We start from the raw sequence: 19,332 nt of genomic DNA on the forward strand, positions 1-19,332 counted from the left end.
ACAAGGGTGGGAGTGAATGAGCAGCTTATAATGAAGCCAGTAAAAAGGAAAATATCCTGCAGCCAATTGATAATAAAAGGTTACTTGAGGCAAAAGGTGGCCTCCTGGGCCATGTGAAGTGGCCCAGCTCTACCAACCTCAGCAAAGCTATGGAGATTTACAGCAGCTGCAAAAAAATTAAAAAAAAAAAAAGAGAGACAGAAAAACCCAGCTACAAAAATGGCATTGGAGGCCCACATTTTGAGAAGATTCCACTCACTTTTAGCATCAGACTGAGGTACAGAGGTGACTCTGAGGGTTTGTTTCTGCGGGGGAGTTCCTGTGAAGTAAGCTGAAGTGTGAATTTACACTGTGTATACTGTTGGGTCTTTAAGTAGGCTGTAAATTCAAAACCTAGCCTACTTTACAGGGATTTCCCCAAGTAGATAAAAGCCTTAAATTGGTTCTTCTAATCATGGAGGCAGACAGAATAAACAGACATTTCCAGAACTCCAGACCCACATAGGAATCTCTCAAATGCAGGTGCAAGTGAGTACCAGATAATGTATACCATAGTGCAGTAAGTACATGGCACCCTTCTTCCTTCTCTCCCAAATCCCACTTCCACCATCTCTCTCAGCATCCCTCCACTTCAAGACACTACCTGCAAACCCCATGCCCCTATCCCAGCTTCATGCCAGATTTCCATATCTCGGTGCCTGGCTCTTCTCCTCCCCGTTCTATTTCTAGAGGCCCACATCCTCCTTACCTACTTTGCCCTGACCCTCATGGGGAATGGTAAAGTGGTTCTGGTACAAAGGTGTTTACTATCAGTTCTTTGCCCATGAAAGAAACCTAACCCCATCCCGTCCATTCACACCACCTCTATTTCCAAAAGATGGGAAGACACCGAATCCTTGGGCTACTGGATGTCCTTTGAAGCCTCCTTCAGAAACACAAGGTTAAAACTATGCAGACAAATGCCACAAAGCTGTGCAAGACTGCTCACACTGTACTGGCTGAAAGATATTTCTACTTGCTGCTGAATGGGAGGCCTGAGGCCTTCAGCAGGAGGAAGAGGATGCATTTAGTAGGGCCACAATTTCATCATAGTCCTGAGGCTGGGTAATCTGGCCATTGGCACAATCTAGAGAGAGCAGGTTGCACCACATGAAGCCTGTGCCATTTCCCCAGGCCTTGCAGTGAGGGTGTAATACAGCATTTATGCCTTGGCTAATCTTTACCACCTCTAGGACCCCGTACTGCTTTAACAGCTGTCTGTACTGTTCTGATGTGCTGGCTTGGATACTCACTATATCAGGTAGTCACCAGTATATACTGAGTCCCCACCTGTGGCTGTACCACTCTAACACACAATGATAGTACTCCATCCTCCTGGATCCTTTTCAAGAAGTCTACTTAGTAAGATGCCAGATTTCTCATGAACAGCATGAACACTTACTCTTCAGTGCAGTCTCAGACTTTGCAAAGCATGAAGAAGAAATTCAATTAATGCTTACTAGTCTGAGCTGTAAGATTGATGAGGGAAACAAAAAGGTATAAGCCATCTTTTCGCGTGAACAGAATGAACCAGCCTCAGTCAACAGCTATCACATGCACTACAGTATCCCACACTGTCCTTCTCTGCTCCAGCTGGTAACAGCAGCCTGAAGAGCAGGAAGCACTTGCTAGCAGATGCAAGACAGGACAGGGATCTGAGAGATGCAGACTGCAAACCAGTGACTCTTCCAGCACTTGTATAAGTTTTATCTCTGATGTATATGAATATCCTGAACAATACACAGCCTAAGAACAGAAAGAGCTCAACACAGCATGAGAGCTAACGTCTATGCTGCAGACTGTTCCTTGCATTCCACTACCTCAAGCATTCCATGTGCCCCTTTTGTTGTACAACTCACAAACATTTGTGTAACTAAGTTGTAGAAGCGAAAGTACTTAAAGCCAACATCTGAGCTTCACAGAGCAGCCTTCAAGGAAAGGCTACAATTATCTCAGGAGCATTTATTTGGAAACCTTTGTGCTCTGGCACCAAGTGTTTGCCCCCAAGAGCAGCCAGAGCTCATCAAGCCACCAGTGTGATTAACAATAGCTCACAAAACGCTGTTTTGCATTGATATATAGAGTTGTTACAACTTAAAGAAACTTTCAAAGGTTCATGAATACCAGCAACTGCATCAACAACATGATGCAAACAAGAAAGTTTGGACAAATAACTGTGTGCAAATTATTCACTTAACTGAAATAATTCCTTTTTCATCACTCCCTGTCCAGGAAGAAAATGCAGACTACACAAGGCCTGACATTCAGAGGGGGGAGGAATATGCTAAAGGTTCAAGCTTCATGAAAATAATGACATCACTCGTTTTGCCTAACATAACTGCAGGTCTCTGAGGAGCTGTCTACAAGGAGCGAGCAGTTCCCATGCAAACTGTCAAGGTTTAAGAACAATACATTGCTGCTGAACAGTTTCCTTTTGTTTCTGTTTTTTTCAGAAGAACAAAGCATATGATGCCGTATAACTTGCAAATAACAAAGCATGAACGAAAAAACATACATTTTCTTACTGAGAATAAACAGATACTCGCTTTGCAACTAAACTTTTTATAGCATCTTGAGAATATTATGAGGACTCAAAGGATTTTATGGGAAATGGATGGGATACTATATACTTGCAAACTGATTTACTTCATCCACATATGGTACAGCACTTTCTTCCCCCTCCAGGACAAGGCACTCAAACTGGACCAGACATAATGGAAAACAAACTGCGGAAAGGTAACTGGCTGCATTTCACATTCTGAAACATGAAATTCTGAGGTTTCACAGGTAATTATGGATGTTAATTTGATCTTATATCACCAACTTCAGCAATGCAAACTATCGTCAATGATTTCAAAACCACAGCAGCAAGGATATTTACCTGCTTCCCTACAGACACCTTGTGATCTGAGCATTTGTTAATTGACAGCATCGTTGTTAGTATACTCATGCATCTATGTTCTGCATTGCGAATGACCCGTACCATTTAAAAACTACAGATACTCGAAAGGGATATCCTCACACAACCAGCTCACACCAGACCACAGCTTAAGGCAACCCAGGAAGAATCAGAGGTAGACAGTGAATTACTGGAGTTCAGGGAAAAAAATATGGAGATAAGGGAGAGAAGTGTGAAAAAAACAAGTAGACAACAGGAGTCAATGTGCAAAGGAGCCTCTGAAGTAAACCTGCACACAGCTATCTTCCTCTCCATTGAACAGCAAAAGGATGCAGGGACCAATGGCGTAATGCTGAATTTCCACAGGTCTCAAATCTATTATAGAAGTATTTTATTTACCCATACGATGTACCACTTGGGACAAATGTATTAAGTTTTGAAAGAACATTTTATGCTTTTAATTTTCAGTGTGAGACTTCATTAGTTTGTAGCTTTCCAAGGCCAGCATCTCTCTTCTGATATTTAAAATCCCAGAGCAAGCTACTCCAGATCTCTACTGAAACTAATACCTATACAGTGATAACATGGATAACCACCAGAACCACCAACATAGGCCCTAAAAAGGGCACCCCAGGAAAATCAGTCATCAGAACACATGCAGCAAAGCAAAAGAATAAGGCCCTTCACATTAATTTAACAACCTGTTATCCTCTGAAATCGTCATCAGTACTAATCTATTTATCTAGCAGCTAAACAAATGTGTATGAACTTCCTATGCAATAACATAAAATTTCAGGCAGAGCATATTCCTTAAAAAAATAAGTAAGAATAAATTAAAAAATCAGCTCTCATTAAACCTGAAAGAGAATTAAACATGAACACAATAGCATCAAAAATCCATGACCACATAAAAATTCCATCTTTATTTTAGTTAAAATTCAATGATTCTTTCTCATTACTTCAGTTGTAATCACTTCAGAAGTGTGGAGAACTGTTCTTTAACCCAACATGTAGAAACGCTGCAGATGTGTCATGGCACAGCTTCTTCCCTCCCCAGCCTGCACCTACTGCCATCTTCTGCCTTTCCCCAGGAAAAAAAAAGAATTCTACATGCTCTACAGATTGAATGTGGCTGGTCTCTAAGCAGAGATCTTTAAAGTAGAGATCTGTTCAGATTTCCCTGGGTCGCCTTTTGTTTTCTTAGAGCTTACATGGAAATACTGCTCAGAAGCAATGAAGGCCAACTGTTCTTGGAGAAAGGCATATGACAACCAGCAGATTTAGCACGGCTGCTCAGTCATTTTGAAAGAGGCTTGGAAAATCCTAACACTGCTAAAATGTACCTTCATAACCGCTGACAAGATCTAGTAAAATTCTGTGTTGTGCTCGTGCATTTCACTGTCTTTCATAAGCCAAGATCTTATTAGCAAATATTTTTTTCCAAAGTTCAAAAGGCAAACTGTTGTGCATGCCTATTTCTCATAGCAAAGACAATAGCTCCCGTTGACAAAGTGTTTTCAAAGTACTGACACACATATGCATGTTATACTTAGGTACATCAGCCACTTGTTCAAAATGTGTCACATTCAGGCTCACCTGATCACTGTATCTGTGGCCTCAAGGAGCCACCAGCTTCAATGAGACAGGAAAGTAACAGTGCTGCAGAGCAGGAGGAGAACCAGTTCAGGGGCTAAATATCGTAAGCCGAGAAAACCCAAGATCAATTCTGCAACATAATTCCTTACACAGATATCATTCATTCCCTCTGTGTCTCTGTTCTGTAAAACTGTACTTCTATATGACAGGTTCTGAGAATAAACACAGTATGAAGTGGCATACTGACAAGGAACATGGAAATGAGTCTCTGAGTCTCTGATAACTCCCCATTACCAATCAGTCCTTTTTAACACTCAAAATGAATGATACCAGAGAATATTACAATGGAAACTACTCACAAGAGACTGAAGAATCAACAGATTCTTGAACCGAATTCAGTTTCACGAGTATAAGCTTGGAAGGATTCATTTACCATGATGATACCATTTGGAAAGCAGCCTTTCAGAATGATAAGCACAGCAAAGCACCATCTAGCAATAATGTTATTTCATTGCACTCACCACAGTGACCAAGGAAGCCTTCAAATCATGAAGAACATAACCAGGATGTCTTGAGAAAAAAACGTACAAAACCAGCATATCCCAAACCTGTGATTCTTGAGTATTAGTTTTGCACACTTTTTAATGTTGCTGATGTTACACAGTACAGCTATAGCCCCTCCAAAAATGCTAGGACAGAATCCATCCTGAAATACCAAACTGCAGGAACCTCAACACAGGTGCCAACTTCCCTGGGAATTTTCTTACCCTGAGAAGAAGGCAGACACCACAGAACTTACTGTTACCTTGCCTATGTTCCTTCTCATGTGAACTTACTCACTGGACAGCACTGTTTCATTGGACAAAACCACCCCACAACTCTTCTAAGATGTATGTTAAGGGCCCAGCATCTTTTTATTTTTTTCCAGCACATTCAGCCAGCCAGTCATCTCCCTTTTCTCCTTCTGAGAGTGATTACTGCGCAGTACAGATCACTGTGACCTCTTCACCCGCTGTATTCCTTAGGGCTATCTGTTCTGCCAGCATCTGTAACATGGACTAGTAGATTCTGAGCATCTCCTGCCCTGCCACCACTGCTGCCCTCAGGTTTCACAGAGTACCTCTATATTAGTTGGGGGCAGGAGTGTGTTTTTTATGACAGCCCCTCAGTCACTCCACATACAGTGCTGCGCTTGCATCAAAGAGCAGCCCCAAGGCCCCCCAGCAGCACAGGGGCAGCACACCAGCTGCACACCACATGCAGTCCAGGGCACCCCACTGAAATTCCTGCTCTCAAGGTCTACTCCTAGTGGATGCAGTGTTTGTGGAGAAGCTGCATCAGAGTATCAAACATTCATCCTTGTTCAGGGAAAATTAAGGAATTCCTTCTACTCTGTACACCACCCAAACCTCACACCACTCCCCAGCTCCTCACCATCCACCCCTCCCCCCCAAAAAACCCCATCAAACCCCAAGAAAGCAAAAACCAAAATAACCAATGAAAAAAACCAAAAACCAACAAGCAGTCTGACACCCTTCCTCTCAGATAGCATCTCCAGTGAACCACAACATTTGAACTGTTAACATTTTGGACTAATCTTCATCAAAATTGTTATTTTTTAGGTCCTCGCTCACCTCACTGTAATCTGAAACTCTCCTCTTCCCTTTCACCACTTTCTACTCCTTCTTTCTCTCTTTTGTATCTTCTTGTTCTCTTTTCTCACTACAGCTTTGAATGAAACTCGAGCACATCGCTGCACCAAATGCATCTGAAATAACTCCTCCATCTTCTACGATTTCCTTGATTTTCTGAAAGTGAATTTTTATGCAAGTTATATCAGAGCAATCTGGAACTTCAGAATATCTTTACAAATTTCACTTCCTCTAGTTCAGCCAGATGCAGCGTGGTTTTTTCTCTTTGTGTTGTTTGCCAAGCCAGGACCCAAGAAACTGAATGGAAGAACCTCAGCTGACCGCCACAGGCAGTCCCCTAACTTCATTTAATTAAGTCGTTTAAACAACTGATACTATTTTATGTAAAATTTCATGACTATGTGACATTCGGAGATAACCACGTATGTTCTGTATCTTTGGCGAATATACTTTTCCCATTATGCAATCTGAAAAAATACTGGTTTTGTTCTAATGTAATTTTAAGAATCAAATTTATATACAAGACCTTTAGAAAACAGAGACCCACCTTTAAATGCAAAGAACAAACATTTGCATTACCTATTTATATTAAAATATGCAGAAATGTCCAAAGTATTCAGTCAACTTATAAATTTTTATAACTTCTTCAAATTGTTAACATTTTTTTAACACACAGCATTATTTCAGCTTTGTGGAAAGCTCAATAACAATCTTTCTGGTCTGGAAAAAAGGAAAAAACATTATAATAGAGAATGCAGAATAAATAAAAACAAAACAGTACAAGCCGTACATCCACACATACAAAGACAACTTTCATGGTGAGCTATAAGCAATTATAATAACACAATGTGCTGCATGTTGATTTCACCAGTGAAAAGAATTTCTCCAGTTATTGAAGACTTTCCTGGCAGAATCTCAGAAAAAAAAAAAACTGACATTCTCCCAATCTGACTTCTGTGCAATGCAAGTCATGCACATTTTAAACACTGATGAATAATGCTGCCTTTCTTCTACGAACTGTTAACAGCTGTAGAAACTATTATAGCCTGCTTATAACCATGTCTCTGTAGTCAATACTCTCCAGACACTTAGCAACACTAAAGCTATTCCTGGGGCTAAGCTAGAATTGCTATGCGAATACAAAGTTTGATTTATATTGAAACGGAACAACAAACATCTGATCTTTCCTTCTTTAAATAGTCATTCATACAAACACGAGTATCAGCTGCATAACTAGAAAGTGATGCACCAAATTTCTAGAAATCAGACAAAGGAGGACCACCCACAGTTACCTTCAAGAACGATAGTTTTGTCAGAGGCTGAAAGATTGCTGGTGAAGGTATCCGCACAGCCATGACTTTCCTAAAGTCCTCATGGTGAAGCTGTGGCTCATGAGTGATGTTCTGAACATGTAATTTTTCAAGTCTCCTGAAATACACCTATTTGATCAGCAGCTCAGTATCCTTATCTTGGCGCTGCTCATCATCAGCTGCACTCTGTCTGATCACAGGCTCAGTCAACTAACTAATAAAATGGTCCAGATGCATCCAGGAGGAACTGAGGCCTCTATCTGCCAACATTATTCTTTCGCATCCCAAAGCACAGGCGGGAGCTGGAGAAATGCTCAGCCATGGTTCCTCTGATGTTTTTGAAATGGTGACTGGAAAGAGAGAGGAAAAGGCACATATGGAACAAGAACAAACACTGAAGTACATGCAGAATTGCAGATATGACCCATAGACTGATGCATATCACTAACATTTTAATAAAATTAAATAAAATAACAGCAAACTGATGTGTTGAAAACATGGTTTTGATTTCTCACTCAAACTGCTATCAAAGTTCATTTACTTTTCAATGTATTGTCATCTTTCAATTAACGAAAATGCATAAGTAAATACGATTAGATTTGTGGATAGTTTGTGATCTCCAACAGATAACAATTGAATTTGACCAGTAATAGTAACAAGGGGAAGCAAACTTAAAGAAATATGCTGTTCCTCCAGGAGAGTATCTTAAATCAGACAGGAAGAGTGCAAAGATATCAAATCAATGCTTCAATTTCTTCAAGACCAATTTTAATTGTAGAGGAAAAGGCAGCCGTTAAGAGTATCTAGAAAAGTAAAACGCAAGGTAATTGTTCAGTTCATTGTTAGTTTTTCCTCTTTAGTGGATAACCTTTTAAAGACAATTAGGTGTTCTTTCTAATAGAGGTTTCAGCATGCACCAGTATTTCCCCATGTAGCAGAGGCACACCTCCACCTTCTCTAGCAGATACACAAGCACCAGCATAGCTTGCCTGCCCTTCAGTTGCTCCAGATCTTATCAAATAGAGAGCTGCAGATACAGTCCCAGCACTTGACTGGGGAAAAATAATAACTGGTCATATCTATGGCACATGCAGCATTGCTTTCCTAAATGCCACCAAAAGTCACTTTGCATGGCCATTCCTGACAGGTTTGGAAGAGAATACATCTGTTTGGTCCTGTGCTTTGGCCACAGCAACCTCAGGCTTGGGGCTGGAAGACTGGGTAGAGGAAATGGACCTGGGGGTATTGGTTGATGTTCAGCTGAACATGAGCCAGCAGTGTGCCCAGGTGGCCAAGAAAGCCAATGGGATCAAGGCTTGTATCAGAAATAGTGCAACCAGCAGGAGCAGGGAGGTGAGCATTCCTCTGTATTCAGCTCCGCTGAGGCTGCACTTTGAGTACTTTGTTCAGTTGTGGGCCCCTCCCTATAAGAAAGGCATTGGGGTCCTGGAACATGTCCAGAGAAGAGCAATGAAGCTGTGAGGGGTCTGGAGCGCAAGTCCTATGAGGAGTAGTTGAGGAAGCTGGGATTGTTCATTCTGGACAAGAGGAGGCTCAGGGGTGACCTTGTGGCTCTCTATGACTGCCTGAAGGGACGCTGTGGTGAGGTGGGGATCAGCCTCTACTTCCAGGTAACAGCAATAGAATGAGAGGGAATGGCCTCAAGTTGAGCCAGGGAAGGTTCAGACAGCAGTACTGACCCTTATTACTGGGTCTTTCTTACAAAGCATCCTTCATCCTCTGCAGCTCCAAATCCTTCTTCCTGCTTCTCTGGACAATCCCACATTAATTTAGCTTCTGTATCTTTGCTCCCTTTTTCTCCTTATTTCTTGATCTACAATTCATATTTGCTAATTTTGCCATACTTTGAAAGGTCCTTCAGGCAGAGTACAAGGTTGTCGCGTTTTTCCTTCCCTTTTCTATAACATGGTATATCATTTCCAAGTTCTCCCATGCCAATGGAAAGAAATGATCAATTTACAATACAAAACATATAGAAGAAGAAAAACATGCGCACTTAGAGGCAAAGACCCATTACTTTCATAAATTCTAATAGGCACTCAGGAAATTGCTTATTTTTCAAGAATACTAAACACGCACAAAGCTGTGAGACTTAGACATTGCTGGATATTGTTTGGAGAAAAAGCAAAAGACAGGTACCAAGGTTACTAGGAGCCATCGTATCTTTCAGTCTGGGAACTTCAGCTCAGCTGTTTCTTAGTTCAGCACAGCCACAAGCCAACACCGCAATCAGAATTCTCCAGGGACTGCAGATGAGGAAAAAAAAGTTAAATTCAAACTAACCGATTTCCAACGTCGTGTATTTGAAAGCAGGGCAGGAGGGAGTCAAAGAGCCTTACAAAACACACCAAGTATAAATCACACAGCTACAAAATACTCACAGGTATTCTCTCAGCACCTGCTTGTCTTCTTAAACTCCATCGTCGGTAGCTCTGTTGAGCAGAATAAGAAAAATCAGGCTGTGGGTCACAACAGCAGATTATCTGCAATGGAAGGCTGACACCAGACCACATAGAAAATTAAGCAGCTTGGACTGAAGGGAAACTTAGAGAGAGGGTAAACAAATGGCTATTTTGCCAGTCCCTGTTGGGCACAAAATAACACACATGAAGCACACTAACAGCTGCAAGATGGGCAGAAAAAGCCAAAGAACCTTCTGGTTATAAAAAAACAAAAAACCAAAAAAGCAAAAAAAGATGTCAAGTGATTTCATCCATCACAAATGATAAAGAAAACTGAAAATTCTCCAGCACATGGGCACACCACAAATACAAGAATGGAGCTCCCTACGAATGGGGTCAGAAAGATCTGACCCTCGGCACTAATTCTGTAATGAGAAACATTACAGAATGAAAACATTACAGTAATGAGAACCTCCTTACCTGTCTCATATACATAAAACCATGGATAACTGAAAAACTCTCAAGCAATATTCTGAGCTGCTCTGAAATGAACCATATCCAATACCATTATCCTAACACAACCATCAGACATTTATGAGGTGTTCATCAAAGCAAGGAAGGACCAGGAATATGAACACACAGAGCAAACAACGCTGCTAATGCTTCTCATTTTGGCTGGTAATGCTGTGTTAGTGCAGTCCACAGGCAGGTGCTGTCATTTCTGACAAGCCTGTTGGGTGGCAGTGACAGGAATCTGTCAGATGCTGCCCACACATGGGCCATGTCCCACATGGCATGTTGACCTCCAAGGAAGAATTTTCACTTTGAATTTCTACTGGGAAACCTTACGCACACCAGCTTACAATGTGCAGTGTATTACAGAGAAATGGTGAAGCACAACAGTCAACACAAAACAACAGGAAACAGCCTCCAAAGTCAGCAGTGGAGTTGCCGGGACACATACTGTGCTGGATCAGAGAAACAGGTTGGATCTCTGTGACTGAGGTGTGCTTGTCTCATCCAATAAGGTAATGGGCAAAGGCACCTCCAAGCTGCCTGCGCAGCTCCCTGAACTTACGGTTGCCAAAGGATTAGTGGTGTCATAACAACTACTTAAAGCAGCCTCAGGCTTTGCAAAAAATAAACCACAAGTGCCTTTACCCTTGTGAAATCATGTTCACACCATTCACACTCCTTTTCCCCCAGAAAAAAAAAGCCCTGTGCCAATACATAAGATGAGTGTCAAAGACTATTGATGTTACCTCAACACAACTAGCAACCATGCAGCCTGTCGCCTGATTATCCTTTAAACCAAGGCTGCTTCCTGCAGCTTCCTGCCTACTTTACACAACAAAGTTCATGGAGAATATGAGCAACCAGTTACACTTCCTAGCAGGCAGTAACAGGAGGCTTCTGACTAAGTGTCTAGAAGAAGAATGTTTGCACCCCAATCCATGGCAATTCAGAGTGTTCCTGCTCCTGTGCAGAGGTTATCAGATCCATAGCAGAACAATAAAAGTGAGCAAAAGTACCTTAGATTCAAGCAGTTCAGTGAAATGTCCAGCAGTTTAAATGGACAGGGGAGGTAGCTTTAATCCAAGTTATCAGACTTGCCACCTGAGCCTCTGAGACAAACATATCTGTTCCCTCTCTCGACTCTGCTGTGACTCTGCGATGGAGGAAATGAACTGGATGGGTGGCAATAACTTCAGCTGCAGCACTATGGGAACTTGGATTGGTAAGTCAGGCAATGAGATAAGCTCAGTACTGTCTTTTTAACAGAAAGTGAGAGGGCTCTGAAATGATGATTTTTGCTTTTGGAAATTATATTAAGACCAGTGCAGAAAATGGTAGCAAAGAAGTGATTCATGCACACCAACAAAGTGATTCACCAGTGCTTTGCTAGGAAGTGATATCATCCCCACACATCTCCATGAGAATGGCAGAAGAGAGGCATTGTTCCACAGGATGGGAAAGTGCCATATTCTCCAGAAGAAAAGTATTACATCTGCAGGTGTGTATGGCAAACAAGAGGAGCATGTTGTCAGTGTTCTAGGTACTGATTCAATTGCCCCACACCAAGACTGTCAGATGCTTATAGTACTGCTGAAGGATACCAAAACGTTTCCAATATGGTCAAGGATCAACCACAAACTCTGGATACATTTTAAAATTACTCCAGCCCAACTAGATACTCCAGTACCTTTGGGAGCTGATCTATTACTTCTTGCCCCATTCCTCAAGCCACAAACAGTAAAGCCCTTTCTGGCTTCCCACTTAGTGGCCCTTATTAGTGTGCTCCTGCATTCTCTTACCTTAGTCCCGTATTCTCTCAGACCCACAGTATTGCCTTCACATCCCAAAATGGGCTCTCTTGTGAGGGTTCTATATGCCTTGGTAGCATCACTTTCCAGCCCTTTGCTCTACCCAGCATGGTTACCCCACTTCCAGGTGTGCCAGGGCTGCACACATGCAAGCAGCTGCTGTGGAGGCAGAAAGCAAGGCAGTATTAGCTTTGAGTGTGTGTGCCGTACGCTGTCTTCAAGGGTGACATGCTTGCTAACTGTTTTTTTCAGCTTTTAGAACTCTATCTCATGTGGGCCACGACCATGCTCTCCGCAGTTATTCTGGGTGGTATCAGCTTGTCAGCACCTCAAAGCCCTAAGTACTCTGCTATGCCTTGTAATTCATGATCTGCCCTTTGCAAAGCAGGCAGCAGTAGGCTCGCAGCTCTATAACTACTGAACTCATGCTGACAGGTTGACATTGCCCGGACTAAGAGGATTTTATTTCTGTCAGTCATTCCTTCTCTTCAGCCTGTCCTGTGTGCCAAGATGTCAGTGTCCTACCCCCTAGTTCACTTGATAGCAATGACTCTCCCTCACCCACAACCTTCTCATAACACTTTTCCTTTCAGCACCTAACATCAGCAGCCTACAGCAGACGAAACGCAATAAAAGCAGTGCTGCTTTTTCCTCCCTAACCTGCTGCCAATATGTCCCTGAGACCAGGGCCAGATCAAGTCCACGGAACTGCCAGAGAAGTGAGCCGTCAATTTTGGGAATCACACATTTCTCCCAAGCTCCTTGAATTCCCAGTAGGAAAGCTGGAGAACCCAGTGCTACACAGACAGCAGAGGCTACTGAGAAATCAAGGGTTAGGGATAAAAACAAAGCAGCATTAGAGAACTCATCTGCAAAGGAATCACAGAATATCCTGAGATGGAACAGACCCATGAGGACTATCAAGTCCTGTGCATTACAAAGTGAAAGGCTAAATATGATTTAGCTTGGAAGTATTGGTAATGGTTGGACTAGATGATCTAGGTCTTTTCCAACTTTGATAATTCTGTGATTCCGTGATTCTGTGAAAGCAAGTTGTGAATATTTATTCTGCAGTTGCTCCTAATATCCCAGCAGGGAACGGCCTTTTAATGCAACCCATATCCTGCACTCAGCCAAATCCAGTTTCCTGGAGACCAGTGCTGTGGATTCGTGCAGACAGGGCCCAAAACTGAGTAGCTGTGGGATTTCTGATATATCCAGTCATGCTTAGTCTAGGCAGGGTGAAGAAGAATTCCTCACACAGCCCATCCATGTTATTAGTTTCACCTACACAAGAAAGCAAGCCATTCACCAGCCTTCTAAATCAGCCCTCCAAGTAGCACCCAAAGAACAGACTGCTATGAGAGGTGGTTCTCTCCAGCACAGAGGTGCCTGCAGCCTCACACAGTGGCAGACAGCTTGAATCCCAGAGACTCCAAATCTAGAAGAACAAAGCAGACAAAAGGAGGAGACAGGAAATACGCTTCTCCTAATACACTCAAATGGGGAACTCGATTGCATGACTTTCCTGTGTGATAGGGCACTGGGTTGAATATATTCTCGAAACAGCTTCGTGTTCCTGTACATTAGACAAGATCTTAGGGGAACTCAATCAGCAATGGAAAATGGAAATGTCCCTTCCTCTGGCCAAACACACAAAAAGCATTGGGCTTCATTTTCCACTGGTGACATTCACTTAAGATCACTGGAATCTTACCAACATTAACGGTTACTTCTGATACACATAAATAAGAGGAAACCCTTATTTCCAGCTTGGCTTAGAGAAAGACACTGTGTTGGAAGCAAACAAGCATAAGTAACCTACTACCAAACACTGGTAGAGAGAATTTCACTTTGGTGAACCTAATTCTTCAAGTTATTTCTACAATCCAGGTAAGCAGAACTACTGTAGTCACCTCTTTAACAATTACCATCAGTTAATCACTCCTGTATTGCAGTGTTTGAATCCAAACAGTCCCATTGGCACACTATGCAGCGCTTCCTTTAAGTCATGGAGCGATACTCCAGAGAGAGCAGACAGGAATCGATCAGAGATACCCACTTAATCTCTATTACCAAGAAAAGTGAAGGGCTCAATCTTCTGTGTAGAATAAAACCTCATGTACCACAGGAACAGAAGCCCAAAGGCCACAAAGTACTTTCACTTTGTGTGTGCATCTTCCAGTGATGTCAGCTGAGTGCAAGCTTCTGCTTCGCAGCCACCACAGCTTTTTCCAGACAGTATTTTCAGAAATGCTCCACTGACTCTGGGCTTACGTTTACGTCCCAACAAAATGGCTTGAGCTACCAGGTATCATTTCACCACAGGACATAGAGCAGGGTTCCTACAGTTGGCTCCTGAAGCTCAGCTGAGGAGGGACAGAGTGCTAAGCTACTGAAATGCAATTGACTGCAATTGTCTCTTAAGCTCTTGGATCTAGACTGCCCTTGTTCCAAAGGTGTAATACTGCAGGAAACACACAGCATAAAGGACAAAAGAACAACAGCCATTTTCAACTTGTGCTTCTCATGAAGCTTTCAAATTCTGCATACAGATTCAGCCCATTTTATCTTTTTGGTTACATTACAACATCTTCACACTAAAACAACCAAATTCTTGTTTTCAAGCCCCTTTTTTTTTTTTCACTGTAATCATATGTCACCATTGGAGTAAAACAGATTCACTCAGAAAGACTGCGATGAGCTAATGGAAGTAAAAGATGGTTTTGTACACAGAATAAAAACCCGTCGTTACAAAGCAGCTAATGAACTGTTTTGGCCTTCAGTTCCATTATACATTGGCCTCTTGGATCCCAAGACTTATCATCACCTTTGTTTTCTCCATCACAGTCACATGCAGCTCAGTCAAACCAGAAGATCTGTGCTAACAGTTTGTATTTCTAACAATTAAATAATGATTTGCCTTTTAGAAGTCACACAATTACTTGCATGTACAGCCACTTTACCCCTGGGGTCCTGCTTTTATTCCCAAACACAAAAAACGTATTAGAGTTGACCAGCTCAGCTCCCATTTGTCCTACTGCTACAACACATCACTTCCACCAGGAGCAACACGTTGCCGAGCTCTGTACCACACACAGGACAGCAGGACTTGCCCAGGATACCTTTTCACTGAGCTAAGTGCCATGAGCAGTGACCAGTCCTGCCTGCACCATGGTTGGACTGCAGGGTTCCTGTTCTGCAGCACACGCTGCTCCTTGCTCATTGCCCTCTGACTCCAAGGGAGCTGCACACATCCCCCCAAGGTCTTGTATCACAGACAGACTAGAGCAGGCTGCTTATTCCCCTCAATTCATTTGATTTACAAGAATTAAATCACGCTGAGTAACACTGAACAAAAGACAAAATTGTTTCTACAGTGTATTTACACACAATAAAATGAACCAATTCAGCAAACAAACTGTACGCAACGTGCCCTGTTATTAACTGAAACCAGAAGAAATATTCTTCAGTACTTCCAGTGCTTATAAACATATGCTTCTGTCCCGAGTAACCCAGAGCTTCCAGCACTTACTTAGCCCTCAAAGCTCCAAGCCATATTTTCTCCGCACTGTGCACTCACAGGGGCTCACAGAAGGTCACATACAACTGGTCCCCTGCCCTGCTCCTTCCAAGCCCTCAGTGCTGAAGTCGGGCTTTCCTCCATCACCAGATTGCTCTGTTTAATTCTCCTGAGCTCCCTTCACCTACTACACACCATGGTCACTGCCACACTGCCAGGCATGGTGTGTGCAGGGCACAGCAGTAAAGGACAGGCATCTCAGTCCCAGAGCACAGCAGCACACTGCACCAAGCAGCACTCTGCTGTCAGTGAGAGGGGAACTACAGTGTGCACAAGATGCACAGCAACAGTCTGACAGCAGACATCCCAATAGCACTACCTTGTGTGCTAACGACAGCTGGGCTAGGAGCTGTCGTTCTGCTCTTTTACAGGTGTAACATTTACAGCTTCATACCCATTATTTTGTGCCTTTATTTCTTTTTGGTATCACAGTAAAGCAATTCCCAGGTGTACAGAACAAGACTGAGCAAGACTGGGATGAGATATATCAAGAGTTGCAGCTCTCAGTGCCGAAGCATTGCTGGCGAAACGAGCTGACATTCCTCCCAGCATGCAGCCTAACCTCAGCTGGGTTCACACAGCACTCCATGCAGAAGCACCCGGCAGGACTGCGTGTCCTTCTGCAGATGCATGCGTTCTATCATCCTGCATAACATCAACAACCACACTGCCCAAGAAGCAAAATTCCCCAAGTGCTTCCCCTTGCATACAAGGAAAAGTAATTTATTGCACAGTAAATCACCCCATCTTGGCTACTGACCCACATCAAAACAACCAACCAACCAAGAGCCCTCTTATGCCACCCCTCTACTGAGTGATCATTTAATTGAGGAGAGAAACTTGACGAGTCACAGCACATCATTCTGATAGAAATTAATTTGTCTTATTTTCCCCCTACTGGAATTCATGGAAGATGGTCATCATTTTCAAGTAGGAGAAGTTGAACTGAGTTTTAACTCTCTGATAAGCCCGGAAAAGAAGGTAAAGAGCCAGTTTCTCTACGTGGGAACCTGAAGATGCTCAGCTGAAGAAAGAGAAGATGGGGTGAGAACCAAGAGATTCAGATAATTGTATTCTAACCATGTATAGCCACACTGGTACACAAAGAAACTGGCTGTATAAATGGAGAAGTAGTGTCTCAGTAAAGCAGCAGTATGTATATATATGTTGAGTATGCTCAAGGCTGCAATTCTCCAACAAAGCTAAGGCACGAGCACATTAAACTCACAAAAATGGCTCTTAACAGCTTGGAAACGACAGCCATCAGACTGCTTGGGCAGCCTCACTTGTGCCTGCTCATGTAGTGAATCAGTGGCTTCACGCTGCTACACACTATTTCCCTACAATGTAGTAAGTGGGTAGCTACAGATCTTTCTGTTCTGCCTCAAACACCCATACACTGACACGAGGTACACACGCTTTACATGTTTTATCTAGCACACACACATATACACAAAATAAGAAACTACTGTGTCCAGCATTCAGTATTCACACTATGTATTTATATACACACATACAGACGGATGCGGGTGACCTTTTACACACATAAAGGGGGATTTTTAATAAATTCTCAGCTATTTCTCACCATGAATGGAATCCCTTCCCGGTGTTGCTTTTCTGCCCCCACACAAGAGCAGCAAGGTAGGAGATATTCTCCATGCTGAGCCCCTTCAGTCACATCAGGAAAAGGCAAATCCAAAAAGTCACATGAATGAGGCCCTTATTCCCCCTGTGCACCAGGGAGGACTCAGCCCAACACTCCACAACAGGGCTAAAGCTTCCAGCTCTCACTCAGAAGCCCCAAGAACCTACTGCAGAAAGGCAGCAAAAGAGATCAAGGGCATCCTCATAGACTTTGTGAGGTGAAAGAAGTGCACAAAGTCACCCAGCTGTTCTGTGGGCTTATGGTTCAGTTTGCATCTTCATGAAGCACCATAAACTTCAGTGTACACATAGAAATACAAATACAGATACAACAATGCTTCAAGTTTCATGCAAACAGCTCTCCGTAAGCAATGGCAACCCATTGCACGTGCTGGGCATTGCATATACAGGACTCTTTGCAGTATTAGGCCTGTAAAGTATGTACCTAAATGCTGGTAAAATGTGTTTACATAATCTGTAAATAGATAAAGAAAAGTACATTCACACCAGCTACTGGGGAATGAAAACAAATCATTTTTCTACCGCTAAAAGTACTGAATCACTTACCATCTGGCTTGGGAGAAAAAGGACTCACTCTAATTCAGCTGTGAAGAAAATCCTATCTAAAAAAAGTAATCACATGCTAAATCCCCCTACGTTCAATTTCCAGTCATTTTAACATGGAGACATGACAGAGTATTGTTTTTCCTGGAGAAGAAAGAAAGAGAAAAAAAGAATAGTAAGAAAGATGTGAAGTTGTTAGGCCCTGATCCTGCAAACTCCAAACTCTTTGCTATGAGGAACAGTGGAAGCTATTTCTGGGGAAAAGCTGAGTTTCTGTATCAGTTTCTGCTGGAAGGCACCCTCATTTCCTAGGAAAAATCTGACACACACTTGCCAGCACACTGTAAAATGCTGAAGTAAGATCTAGATACTAAATATCTGAAATAATTTCCCTTTATACACTGTCAACATTTGTTTTTTCCTCAGCCATACAAGATAGATACACATATGTGTAGGGTAGCATGGTACAGAAGCAGTGTTACTGACAAGTGTATTACTGCAACTGAATAAGAGCATGTGGTCACATACGTGCTCCAAGTATGACTTTTGCCTTCCAAGTAGTCAAGTCCTGGCTGAGCAGCACAACTCCAAGAGCGATCAACACAGCTGTGTGGGTGGCTTTAACAGCCCCGTGGGGCCCAGCCTTTCACCTCTGCCCGCCTCAGTCCACTTCTCCCCTGTTCAAATACTTGCACAGAACTTCCTTCCTCCATCCCAAGGTCTCAAGGAGTTAAATATGGACTCTTTATGTACAGGACAAAGATAGATTTAACTGGAAAACTGACTGAACAATCTAAATGCTACCAACACCTGAAAATATTGAAGGAAATTTCCCCACCCCACTAAATATCTTACCCACTAATTTCTACCGCTCACCTCTTTTCCTTCCACTAAAGCCTTCCATGAAAAAAAAGAAATCAACTATTTATTTAAAACAGAAAAAATATTCCTTTGCTATTCCTCAAATAGAACTGTCCTTCTTAAATTTAGCACTATCAATTAACCCTGTAGAGATCTTTGCAAAGATAGATTTGATCTCCAAGTTTAATAAGAAACAACAAAAAATCTCTTGCTGAAAAGAGACTCTTAAACAACTGTGTTACAGCCCAGATGTGCACCCAAGGGTGATCAAGTTACTGCAGCTTCATACGTTACTTGCTGCTTATCGCCTGTGTGACGACCGTACAGTCCCCACTCATGATTGTGAAACAGAAAGGGCTTAGCTTAAAGATAGTCTATGCTAAAGCTTTGTGGTGGTGAGGGAAGGCTGTGGGTGAGCACCAAACAGGTTACACCGA

At 42.5% G+C, this 19,332-nt stretch overlaps 1 protein-coding gene across 6 annotated transcripts in view; it reads right to left on the minus strand.

Moving 5' to 3' along the window:
- Nucleotides 1-19,332, minus strand: part of RTKN2 (rhotekin 2) — a 179,543-nt gene that overhangs the window by 155,454 nt on the left and 4,757 nt on the right. For 3 of the 6 annotated variants that reach the window (XM_015866254.2, XM_015866253.2, XM_015866257.2), the window contains 3 exons: nucleotides 9,899-9,949; nucleotides 9,657-9,763; nucleotides 6,169-7,846 (listed from right to left, as the gene is read on the minus strand). The gene's annotated coding sequence lies outside the window, so the exon portion shown is untranslated. Of the gene's footprint in view, nucleotides 1-6,168; nucleotides 7,847-9,656; nucleotides 9,764-9,898; nucleotides 9,950-12,234; nucleotides 12,403-19,332 lie in introns of all 6 variants that reach the window. The other 3 variants (XM_032445583.1, XM_032445582.1, XM_032445584.1) reach the window with 3 other exon arrangements.

This window comes from Coturnix japonica, chromosome 6 (assembly GCF_001577835.2).
Source record: "Coturnix japonica isolate 7356 chromosome 6, Coturnix japonica 2.1, whole genome shotgun sequence".
NCBI classification, from domain to species: Eukaryota; Metazoa; Chordata; class Aves; order Galliformes; family Phasianidae; genus Coturnix; species Coturnix japonica.